This window comes from Citrus sinensis, chromosome 8 (genome assembly GCF_022201045.2).
Source record: "Citrus sinensis cultivar Valencia sweet orange chromosome 8, DVS_A1.0, whole genome shotgun sequence".
Classification (NCBI taxonomy): domain Eukaryota; kingdom Viridiplantae; phylum Streptophyta; class Magnoliopsida; order Sapindales; family Rutaceae; genus Citrus; species Citrus sinensis.
The window spans coordinates 22,551,693-22,564,905 of NC_068563.1; the positions used below are offsets into that span (position 1 = coordinate 22,551,693).

The 13,213-nt window shown below is 34.0% G+C and overlaps 1 long non-coding RNA gene across 1 annotated transcript; it reads right to left on the reverse strand.

The window, feature by feature from the left end:
- Positions 1-3,612: 3,612 nt before the first annotated feature.
- LOC102624925 (uncharacterized) lies at positions 3,613-5,645 on the reverse strand. The gene is made up of 2 exons (XR_008050813.1): positions 5,180-5,645; positions 3,613-3,799 (listed from the first exon to the last, which is right to left on the reverse strand). It is a non-coding gene; the product is annotated as an uncharacterized LOC102624925 (long non-coding RNA).
- Positions 5,646-13,213: the final 7,568 nt, after the last annotated feature.

A 13,213-nucleotide genomic window follows, 5' to 3' on the forward strand; every position in this document is an offset into this window, starting at 1 on the left:
CCATGAGAGATGCAATCGACGGAGAAGAGAGAGAGGGAGCCGACGGTGAGAATGGTGAGGAAGGACGGAGCGTGGTAAGATTGGTGGCTTGGTGAGATTCGTGGCGTGAGGGAGAGAGCGTGAAAGCGTGTGTGTTGGAAACGGTGCGTGTGTGTTGCAATTGTCAATCCACAGTGACAATTTATACTTATCTCAAAACGCACCGTTCGGTGCTATCTGTGGTGCTGAGTGTTGTGTGAATATCGCTACTGTTATATCAAATATGGGTTTGGCTACAATGCCGGGCTCTCAAAAAGAGAGCCCGGCTGTCTTTGGCAGCCAAAGACTTGGTGCAGCCGGTTAACAAACCGGTTGCACCATATTTTTTTTAAAAAAATATATAAAAAATAAAATATAAAAATTAAAAAATTAAAAAAAAGTTAAAATAATTTTTTATAATATAATTAATAGCAAAAGATAAATAAATTAAATAATATAATACAAACCCTATAATACAATATAATATAATGAAATAAAATGGCAAAAAATAAAGAAATTGAAAATGAAAAAAATAGTATTTTAGGTTTAACGTCAGTTGTTGCATGTCTGACGTCTCGATTGCATGTTTGACGTAAGATGTTGCATGTGTTAAATAAAGCCAAAATAAAGAATATTCTCAAATATTCTCGTCTGTTTCATGTTTGACGTCGAAGTTGCGAACTTTACGTGATAAGTTGCATATTTCATGTCAAGTGTTGCAAGTTTCATGTTTAACGTCAGTTTTTGCATGTTCGAGGGTTGGATTTCATATTTGACGTACGATGTAGCATGTTTGAATAAAGCCAAAATAAAGAATATTCCCGAGTATTCTCGTCCGTTACATGTTTGACGTCGAAGTTGCGAACTTTACGTGATAAGTTGCATATTTCGCGTGAAGTGTTGTAAGTTTCATGTTTAACGTCCGTTGTTGCATGTCGGACGTCACGGTTGCATGTTTGACGTAAGTTGTTGCATGTGTTGAATAAAGCCAAAATAAAGAATATTCCCGAATATTCTCGTCCGTTTCATGTTTGACGTCGAAGTTGCGAAATTTACATGATAAGTTACATATTTCTCGTCAAGTATTGCAAGTTTCATGTTTAACATCAGTTGTTGCATGTTCGACGGATGGAGTTTATATTTGACGTAAGGTGTTGCATGTTTTGAATAAAGCCAAAATAAAGAATATTCCCGAATATTCTCATCTGTTTCATGTTTGACGTCGAGGTTGCAAACTTTACGTGATAAGTTGCATATTCCGCGTGAGGTGTTGCAAGTTTCATGTTTAACATCAGTTGTTGCATGTTCGACGGTTGGATTTCATGTTTGACGTACAATGTTGCATATTTTGAATATAGCCAAAATAAAAAATATTCCCGAATATTCTCGTCCGTTTCATGTTTGACGTCGATGTTGTGAACTTTACGTGATAAGTTGCATATTCCGCGTGAGGTGTTGCAAGTTTCATGTTTAACGTCAGTTGTTGCATGTTCGACGGTTGGATTTCATGTTTGACGTACGATGTTGCATGTTTTGAATAAAGCCAAAATAAAAAATATTCCTGAATATTCTCGTTCGTTTCATGTTTGACGTCGAAGTTGCGAACTTTACGTGATAAGTTGCATATTTCGCGTAAAGTGTTGCAATTTTCATGTTCAACGTTAGTTGTTGCATGTGTGACGGGAGGATTTCATGTTTGACGTACGATGTAGCATGTTTTGGATAAAGCCAAAATAAAGAATATTCTCTAATATTCTCCCCCGTTTCATGTTTGACGTTAATGTTGCAAACTTGACGTGATAAGTCGTATATTTCACGTGAAGTGTTGCAAGTTTCATGTTTAACGTCAGTTGTTGCATGTCTGACAGTAGGATTTCATGTTTGACGTATGATGTTGCATGTTTTGGATAAAGCCAAAATAAAGAATATTCTGGAATATTCTTGTCCGTTTCATGTTTGACGTCGAAGTTGCGAACTTTACGTGATAAGTTGCATATTTCGCGTGAAGTGTTGCAAGTTTCATATTTAATGTCTGTTGTTGCATGTTCGACGGTTGGATTTCATGTTTGATGTACGATGTTGCATGTTTTGAATAAAGCCAAAATAAAGAATATTCCTGAATATTCTCGTCCGTTTCATGTTTGACGTCAAAGTTGCATTATTTACGTGAGAAATTGCATATTTAACGTGACTTGTTGCGGGTTTCATGTTTTACGTCTATTGTTGCATGTTGGACATCGCGGTTGCATGTTTGACATTAGATGTTGCATGTCTTGGATCAAGCCAAAATAAAGAATATTTCCGAATATTCTTGCTTGTTTTATATTTAACATCAAAGTTTTGCATACTTCACGTGATAGGTTGCATGTTTGACGTAAAATATGGTAGGGTAGGTTTATATAAAATAACTAATTATAAAATGAGAGTGCATTTCAAAATTCCTTGACAAATCAAGTGATAATTTATAACTAAACTTATTTTTTTCAAATTTTTTATTATTAATTAAGTTTAATTAAGCCAATCTTTTAAGAAACAAATGAAAATATATTAAAATTAAATTAAATTCAACTTTTACCCAATAAATATATTTAGGAATATATCTAATTAAATTGGTACACAAATTACAAATGTTTTCATGAAATTACACACATAAGTTTAATAGTCTAACTATTTTTACATGATTGATAAAATGATGGCTTTGGAAAGAACTTGTGATTTGAAAAGAAAAATCTAGTTAATTATAATAAAATTACATATCTAATCCAACCTTTTTTTCCTTATTTTAGTCAGATAATAGTTTTGAAAATAATTTGATAATTCAAGTGATAATGTCTATTCTTATTTGTTGTATAATATTTTTTTAGGTGCATTTCATTTTATTTTTATTTTTTTAGAGAATCTAATCATGGTGGATATTTTAAATTACTAAGTCATGAAAATTTTGAATTCAATTGAAATTTACAATCTTTTATGAATGAAAATATACGGCAAGACAAAAAAATTGAGAGATAAAAAGAAAATGTGGTAGAAAGAAAAGGCAACATCAATATGATCATTTTCTAAGAAATATTAAGGCAAAATCTTCCAAGTAATATGGTTAATTTCAATAAAATTACAACTTACTAGAGTAAATCCATCTACTAAACATCCAAAGTTCACAACATAATATTTGAATATCACTAATAACATCCCCAATCCGATGAGTTGAGCATTGGAGGGTTTATGTTAGAAAAATCTCCGACATCCCCTAACTAGTTGTTATGAACGCAAGCATCCTTGGAGAAAGAGCTTGAGGTCCCAAGAGCTTATTCGATAAGAAAGATAGAAGTACAAACCGACTCCCCAACAACTACTAATTTAAGTGTTGGCGTGGTTGTCTGGTCGCTTCACAGCTCGACGAGAATTCAACATCAACAAATATTTTAGAACCTAGTGTATCTTCAATCATTTTGGATTAAATTGTATGACACTTTTTTCTTTTCTTCTCTTTTTTTGTGAAAACAAATTTTAATACACTTATTTTAAAAGAAATTTGTTAATGAAAAACAAAATAATGACAATGAAGAACACTCATTTATAAAAATAAGCTACAAATAGAAAAACAAAATTCATATAAGTAGAATCTCCCAAAAAATAAAAGCATTGTCGAATTGAGTTACAAACTAATAATAATTTCATCAAAGTTTGTAAACCAAAGATTGTTCTAATATCAAAAAGTTTCCAATAAAACACTTATGCCAGATAATTTATAGAACCTAGTCATATCCAACTGAATTCTCCCCTGCAAATAATTAAAATTTTCAAGTTAGTCAATAAGAAAAAACAGCCATCAATCATAATAAGAAGCAACAACAAATTACACTAATAAAAGGCAGAAAAAAGCACCAAAACAACAAATATAAACAAGAAACAACAATAAAAAAAAACCCAAAAATGGCATAAAAAGATGCTCAAAGCAGCAATAAATTTATAAAAAATACCCTAAAATAGCAGTGAAAAGTGCTTTAAAAAGCATTAAAAAAATCCAAAAACAATAGTAAACATGCCTAGAAACAGTAGAAAAAAAACCCCCTAAAATAGCAAGAAAACTGCCTAAAACTAGAAAAAAATTCTAGTAGCAAAATCATCCATTGCCAGATAAAGCTATGAAAAAAAAGAAATAAAATTCATAGAGTCAAAGCTAACATACTGACCACTTGCTAGAAATTAAGCTATAAATCCCAAATTTTTACACAAATTAGTATCTGAAACAAGATTGGTTTGATATATGATAGTCAAGTAAAATACCTATAAAGTAGTACAAATTCAGCAAACCTAATGGCTTCACTCCACTCATTTGCTTAAGACTCCAGTGATGAGAAGCTGCCAACAGAATGATAAATTGAGGTTTGACATGAAGCACTCAAACTAAACAAGATACATAACAACTTTGTTATCCATGTTACACCCTAGAACCATTTCTAGGAATATTTGTTAGAATAGCCACCATAACAGTTGATGAGCAACATAAAACAGAGACAACAATAAAACCAGCAACCTGCAAAGTGCCAAATCTTCCATAATTAAATCAGATACACAATATAAATAATTTACTATTAAAATCCCAAATTCATTTTATCTTCTTCCTGCATTTTCTCATCAATCAAACAGAAAAGAGAGCTCCTATCGACACATGCAAACAGCACCCACCATCTTGTCACATTCAAACACAACCCAAGATCACAAAAGTTAATTTTCCAGATTTAGTTAACCAAAGAAAATATACCATCAACTGGATCACCTTATAAATCAAATACAATTCCACGATATTACCAACCTCCCAAAAAAAAAAAGGCACAAACTTTAAAATGCAAACAACAAGACCGTGAAAAATAAGCAAAAGTGGGTATTTAAATCAAACATGATAGAATGCAACAAAAGCAAAAAAGCTTTCGATAGAAGCCAGAGCCAGATGGGGTACAAGCAAGCTAGGAGGTACCAATTAAAGATGCTTCATTCAAGAACAGAAAAGCTACCAGAATGATAAAAGTAGATAAAATGAAACAATAAACAGAAAATTGGGTGAAAGCTGCAACAATAGTTTCAATCACTTAACAGTACCAGCAAACTTATAGTAAACTTTAAGAACTAGATGTTTAAGCCACAGATAACGGGGACGTACCCATGAGGATAAAGACACAAGCGTGAGACCAGCAAAGCCGCCCATCCTTAACTTGTGCAGCAGACAAAGTCGAATGAAAAAGGAGGCAACGACGGTAGCGACGAAAACAACGGGATCGGAAGCGAACAGCTCAAGATGAAAGCAACAAGTTAATGGATTGGATTGTGTGCGCGAGATGTGGCTTCGATTTTATTTGATTAGTCAAGAAATCGAAGAGAGAAATTAGAGAGAAATTTGTGATTTCTGAGAGAGAGGCAAGAAATTGAGAGAGATTGGGCACGGTTGAAACACCTAAATTATAAAAATATAAATTTTGCAGCCTTTGGGAACTGGTTGCTTCGGTTGCCCTTTTTTTTATTTTTATTTCTTTTCAATGTCAGCCGTTGGATTCATTTTACTTGAATCCAACGGCTGCGTTTACAAGCCGGCACGATGCGGGGCCTCAATGCCCGGCATTGTAACTTTAGCCATCCAATATAACTTAAGAACCTGTAATTCATTTTTCACAAGATGGGTCTCCTGTAAGAATGTTGCAAAAGACAGCTTCAAACTTCTTTATCGAAGTTCCGTCCTTGACGACCAAAATTCGTTGATAATCGGTGTTGGAAACCACCTTAGTCTTGCCCTTCTCCATGCTCTCGAACTCCAACTCATTCTTTGACTATTTGTTGTACTCTGTTACCGCAAATTGTCCGATCTCTATCCTGTGCGGCTCCTTGGGGTCTTCTATCGACTTCTATCCCCCACCCAAGACGACCAGGAGAGGGATTGTTGCCATGACTTTTCATAACCTGAAATACATCACTTTACCCATTTTCTTCAACCTTTGTCAAGAATGATAATTTTGTTCTTTTAAGAAGGAGTGCAAGATGCTTAAGGCTCTGTTTAGTACAGCTTATTAAATAGAGCTTATAACAGTAGAGCTTATAGCAGTAGAGCTTATACCAATAGAGCTTTTGGACAAAAAGTCATTGGGTGTTTGGTTGTCAATAAAAAAACAGCACCGATATTCTCACAAAGCTAAGCACAAAGCTTTGCACAAAACAGTTCGTTTTGTGCAAAGTATAAAAGCCATTTACACTTGCAAGCAGCAACACCACACACGCACAGAACAAAGAGTGCAGCAATGTTTCTCCCATCTCTGTCTCTCTCATTCTCCCTCTTTTATCCCCCACCACACCGTAGTGCAGCAACCATACTAATGCTCATGATGTTGCGAATGATACAAAGCTTCCCATTTAGAGGAACAATTGCTGTAGCCCTTGGCAATCATAAGCAATTTTGAAGAACCCAATCAAACCAAATTGAGAAGGTCCCTCATGTAAGAACAAAATTCAAGCAACCATAAGCAAAGTAATCAACATTAATCACCAAATTAATATATGCTCTGTAAAATAATTTGGTTGTCAATAAAAAAACAGCACCGATATTCTCACAAAGCTAAGCACAAAGCTTTGCACAAAACAGTTCGTTTTGTGCAAAGTATAAAAGCCATTTACACTTGCAAGCAGCAACACCACACACGCACAGAACAAAGAGTGCAGCAATGTTTCTCCCATCTCTGTCTCTCTCATTCTCCCTCTTTTATCCCCCACCACACCGTAGTGCAGCAACCATACTAATGCTCATGATGTTGCGAATGATACAAAGCTTCCCATTTAGAGGAACAATTGCTGTAGCCCTTGGCAATCATAAGCAATTTTGAAGAACCCAATCAAACCAAATTGAGAAGGTCCCTTATGTAAGAACAAAATTCAAGCAACCATAAGCAAAGTAATCAACATTAATCACCAAATTAATATATGCTCTGTAAAATAATTTGAAGACCATGATATCCTTAACAAGAACAATAACCATTCAAAATCTATGAGACCTCAAAAACATATTAATTAATCTTTAGCAATTAAGCAGTCTGTATCTTTAATTACAAATTAATCTTTAAGCAATTAAGCCGATTGTGTTGGGTGTTAAAGAGCGATGCAGCTGAGATCGACAAAATGAAGACAACGGAGCCGAGAGAGTGAGGGAGATCGAAGCCCAGGGAGCCAGCTAGATGCTTCAAGCGAGAGACGAGAGAGCTGTTACTGTTGCTACGTCGTGAGGGAGAACGGAGCTGATATCGAGCTTGTGTGCACATGGGAGAGAGAGAAAGATATTGCTGTGTGGTGGGGGAGAAAAGAGGGAGACGGGAGAGAGAGATGGGAGGAACATTGCTGCAGGATTTGTTGCGTGCGTGTGTGGTGTTGTTGCTTGCACGTGTGAATGACTTTTATACTTTGCACAAAACGAACCGTTTTGTGCAAAACTTTGTGCTGAGCTTTGTGAGAACATCATTTTCCATAAAAAAACACTTTTGAACCATTAAACTGTGTGATATTTTTTATATTATATATTTTTAGAAAAGCTCTATAGCCTCTACTCCCAAAAGCTCAAATTTTGGGCTTTTACTAGTAGAGGTAAATTAGCTTATTTAAGCTAAAAAAACTCTATTAAAAAAATAACCAAACACCATAAAAAATTTTAAAAAGTGCTTATACGATTAAATAAGCACTTATGGCTCTTAAATAAGCCATACCAAACAGGCACTAAGTAAATTTGATAATATTTAAATCATAAAAGATAAAAGTTGGGGTACAGTACAACAGTTGCAATATAGCAGGATCCATTGTAAGATTTTCACTTATTAATTCTTCATTTGAATTACATTTTTTTTACCATTCCATTTTTTAGATTAAACTACCTTTTCTATTCTTCTATGTTATTAAACTTTTTTGATACAACTTTCCTTTTTTCCTTATTGAAATAGATATAAAGCAAGCACACACAAAAAAAATTAATAAATGAAAACAATAATATTCTAAAAGGAATAAAAACAAATAAATAACACAATTATTTAAGAAAAGAATTAAAAGATAAAACTTGGAATTTGAGATGAAATCACAAAATAAGTGTTGGGAGGACTTAGCATAAGATTTATAGGTATCCAACCCAAAAGACTAGCCTTTTAGGTGGAGTGACCTACTACCTTATAAACCCAAGCATCTCCCATTTACTAGCCAATGTGGGACACAACTCAACAATCCCCTCCTCGGACGAAACCACCACCGGACTCCGATCCTTTCGTCTGACACACCTAAGTTGTTCCACCACCACATTTCGGCTACTAGGGTCTAGCTCTGATACCACTTGTTGGGGGGACTAAGCATAAGATTTCTAGGTATCCAACCCAAAAGGCTAGCCTTTTAGGTGGAGTGACCTACCATCTTATAAACCCAAGCATCTCCCCTTTACTAGCCAATGTGGGACACAACTCAACAATAAGCTTATCTTTAATTGTTTGAGGATTTGATATGTAACCAACAACCTTGGAGAATAGAGAAAACTATAGGATTTTGATTTTTGAACGGAAAGTAGAGGAAACATTTTTTTTTTCCTTAAGCGCCAACCATATCTTGTCTTGGTTGTTGGAGAAAAATATTTAATGGATAAGTAACAAAATGTGGGACATTTATGGTGTAATTTTTTTAATTACAACATATTAATTTTAACGATGAAATAGAGATTTTGTAGGACTAAAACTATTAATTTCAATGGTATTGTAGAAAATTAAAATTAAATACACATTATAAGAATTTAAAAATTTATTTAGGAAAAGATAATTACAAAATAATAATAAATTAAATGAATAAATAGTGAATTTAAAGTTCACATTCATTTTTTATATACAAAATAATTGTTTAATAGAAATATAAGGGCCCTTCACATATAACCGGCCTTAGGCGACCATCTAAATTACCTAAGGGTTTAGCTGCTGTTGTTAATGAGTGTGCTATATATATATATAGATATATACATACATACATACATATATATATATATATATATATAAATCAACATTATAAGTGTAGCATTATTTATAACAATCATCATTCTTAGGTGTGGACTTATAAAGAATGGACTCAGGCACTTTACAGGTAAAACCCCCTTAGAATTATTATGGCAACCTCTATATAATTTTAAAATTCTTTAACTACTCTACAAAGAGTGGACGTCCACATGAGAACGCAACCTAATAATTAAAAAGATTATATAAACTTTAATTTTTCTTTTGTCTTTAACTATTTTATCCAATAATCAAAGTTGTAATATATATATATATATTGATAATTTTTTTTGACACTTCACACATTCTTAATTTACCTCCATAGGTCATTTAGTTCCTCTATTTCAGATTAAGTGTCTGCTTAAGCCGGCCGGGGATTTGACCAATCTGCTTTGAAACATAAACATGCAAGTAGCTTCCAATAACTCTGTGGATTTTCTATATACGTGCTTTTCTCACGTATATCAGCCTATAAATCCCTCATTTTCTTAAATTGATAATAATGACTGTTTAATCCTAGATTTGAATACACTTCTTATTTATTTATTTGTATTTGTGGCTTTTGGTCCCCACATTCAAGTCCAGCTATATTTGATAATAGGTGTTATATTATACAAAATTGAACGAGACGACAGTCTCACCTAATAGTATCTCATAAAATTTGTAAAGTGGCTTTCACATACCTGCAAGTAGGCAAATTGTCAAGTTGTCCCAAGTTATGGGAAAGGTTATGAAATACGAATCGAGCTTCTGATTGCATGAATAAAATTTCTTTAATACTTAATTGACAAGTATTACTATAGTTTGAATTGCATCGTTGGAGAAACTAGAGGTGGTGACTATACAATTAGGGAAAATGCAAACTAAATAAAAATTGGGTTTTTATTCAGTTTGGTTTGATTTAGAGATGGTAATGGGGTGGGTTGGGGGTGGGGAGACCTCCTTCACTCCTTACCCCATTTAGAATTTGGTCCTATCTCTCAGTAAATTTTGTGGGGGAGAAGATGGAGTATCCTTACTTGGGAACCAGTTTACCCGTCACCATCCTATTTCCTATTTAACTATTTTATAGTAAATTTTTATATATAATTTGATGAAATAAAATTTAAAATGGCTCAAATAAAACTGTCACTAACATATTGTGAAGTTTTAAATTATTAAAAATTAAAAAAATATCTCTAACATATTGGAACGATATCTTGAATCGTATAAAAATGTAAAATCTTTGGACAAATAATAACTAAAAAGTTTACATATTTATGTATATGGGGTTTGGGTTGGGGGGTGGACTATGTAGGGAGACAAAACTAAACCCCACTTGACGTGAGATGGTTGTGTAGGATGATCCTAGGGTACCTTTTTGGGATTATAACTTGAGGTATATCTGCTAGTTTGGAGCGTATAATATATTTTCGATTCATAGCTTGCAATAGACAAATCTAATCCAATATTCATATGCCATATTGCCCCATGGTTCGGCTCAAAATTCCACTTCTTTCATGGTCATTTTGTAATTTAATTTTATTTACTTTTTTATTTTTCCTATTACTTTTAGAATTTTTATATTTTTCTCTATCTTTCAAATTTGAGTGTCGTTTATTTTTTTCCCCTTATTTCAGCTAGTAGTGAATTTTATTATGTAATAATAATTTAGGTTTGCTTACATTGTAAATTTGCATCATTTAGGGTTAGTATAAATGGGTGTTAAAACCTTAGTTTTGTGGTTCAAACTTTTATCAATAATATTTCAAATTTTCAAAAACTTGTGTTTCTTTAACTTTTATCAATCTATATTCCATAATGTCAACATCCTATTAAGAACTTGGGTATCATTTCCCCCATTTTCCCGCCCCATTTCCCAAAAACTAATTAAAATTTATCAATTTAGTGTGGGATCCCGTGGAGCCCCATTTATCGTCCTTGTTTTATTCAACTTACTTAGTTTGATTTTTCTATGTATTTTTCCCTAATTTGGTTGTTTTCCCGAGTATCGAATTGAACAAAATAGAATTCTGAAGCATTTAATTTCAAAAATTTTGAAACTGAACATGAACCAAATTTAATTCAGTTCTTTTTATTATGGTTCAATTCACCAAATGCCCTGCTCTACCTCATAATAATTAGATTAAGTGAATACTTTATCATTGGGTTGTTTCTTCTCAAAGTTTATTGGGTTCTTCCTTCTCAAAGTTTTCTCTGAAAACTTTAGAATGAAGGGTGAATAGGGTCTTTATGACTCTTGTTTTTTTACATACTGGTGGGGTTTTATCTTACCAAAATCTCTTTCTTTCCAGTTAAGGAGGTTGTTATAAAACTCCCTAGCATTAAATAGCGAGTTGGTGAGGATTTTAAGTAGAGGTTGGTGTGATTTTCAAGTAGAGATTCCTTTGTGTTCAATATGGATACATAGGAGTTGATACAAAAATGTAAAGCTATAACCTTAAAAGGAGGTGAGGAAGGAAAAGTGTTTTTTAAGAGCACAATGAAGTCAAAAGAAGAGAAGATAGTTGCTGGATGTCTTGTGGGTAAAGTGTTGACAAATAGAAATGTGAACAAAAAGGGACTAAAGTTAGCAATGTAACAGGCGTGACAGACAATCAGAGAAGTGAAGGTAGATACCATGGGGGAAAATACGTTCATGTTCAGGTTTGCAACAAAAGCAGATGAAAGAAGAGCGATAGCGAGTGGCCCATGGCACTTTAATGGCGCACTTATTATCTTCACAGAACCAAGTGGGATTGGAGAAGTGTCAAAGTTGTCCTTTACATATGCATCATTTTGGGTGCAACTAAAAAATGTGCCCATTATGTGTATGGATAAGGAAACAATATCCGAATTGGGAGCAACCATAGGAAAAATGGAAGAAGTCTAAATGGATGCGAATGGAGAATGCATTGGTGTCGTTTATTAGACTTAGAGTATTAATTGATTTTACTAAGCTCTAATGACACTTTTATCATTTAAATAAGAAGAAGGTGAAAAAGAAGATATCCCAATCACGATCCAATATGAAAAATTGCCTTATTTTTGCTATTGTTATGGTCACATTGGCCACCAATACAAGGAGTGTAAGGGTTTTGAAAACTAGGCTAAAGGGGATTTATATGGACCATGGATAAAGGATACAATCATGGTCGAAAACCTGAAGCAAAACAGGGGAAGAGAATGATGGAATGCAATAACAAATGAGTAAAGAGCTGAATTGTCATAAAATCCTATTGATCCAGTTGCTACAAGTCTGTAGATTCAAGCTATTACAAATAAACAGGGTCTAAAAGATGATTTGAACCAGCCCTGAAAGTGAAAGGGTGCTGAAGAGCATTCAATGCAAGAGAGAGGCTTTTTGAGGCCACTAAACAGTAATGTTCAAACATCAAAAGTGATAGATAATAATCTCAATACCACCTGGAATCAAGATCTAGAGGGGGGAAAATGGAAAGAAATGGAGCAATGGAGGGAAGGTCAGAATTCTAAAGAAAAATTGAAAGGGGAAAATGGAAAAAAAAAGGAAAAAAAAGAGTGGGAAAGAGCAAATGTTTTAGGGCATTCTCAAATTATGGCTTTGCAGCAAATTATAACTCACATCTCGGCCCAAAATGACTCTATGATAGAGGAGGTGGATAGTGGGCCAAGGAATCATAGAGCAAAGCCCAGAAGGAGAAAATAGAAGGCTCAAGCAAGAGTTGGAGAGAAAGGTAAAGCTATTAAATACAAGAATACAGCAAAAACAAGACAAGCAAGTGAATCTAATTGGCAAAGCCTAGAAACAAAAAGGAAGAAAATAGGCGGCCCAATTATGACACCACCATTTACATCGCCAAAAGCAAAACAAATGCCAAGTTTGGAAATGGACGATGGAGAAGATAAATGAGACATGGAGAAGGCAGTTGAGAACTTTGAAATTTTAACGGCAGAGGCTGATTGCCAGCCCCGCCGACAGCAATGAGGATTCTCAGCTGGAAAGTTCGGGGTTTGGGGAAGGACCGGACGTTCCGTGAAGCAAAAAAAGTTCTCCAAATTTATAGGTCTCAGATAGGTTTCTTTTGTGAAACAAAACTGCAAAGCAAATGAAAATAAAAAGTGAAAAGCTAAATTTTGAAAATTGTTTTTTAGTGGGCAGAGAAGGTATGGGTGTGGCTTGGCAATAATGT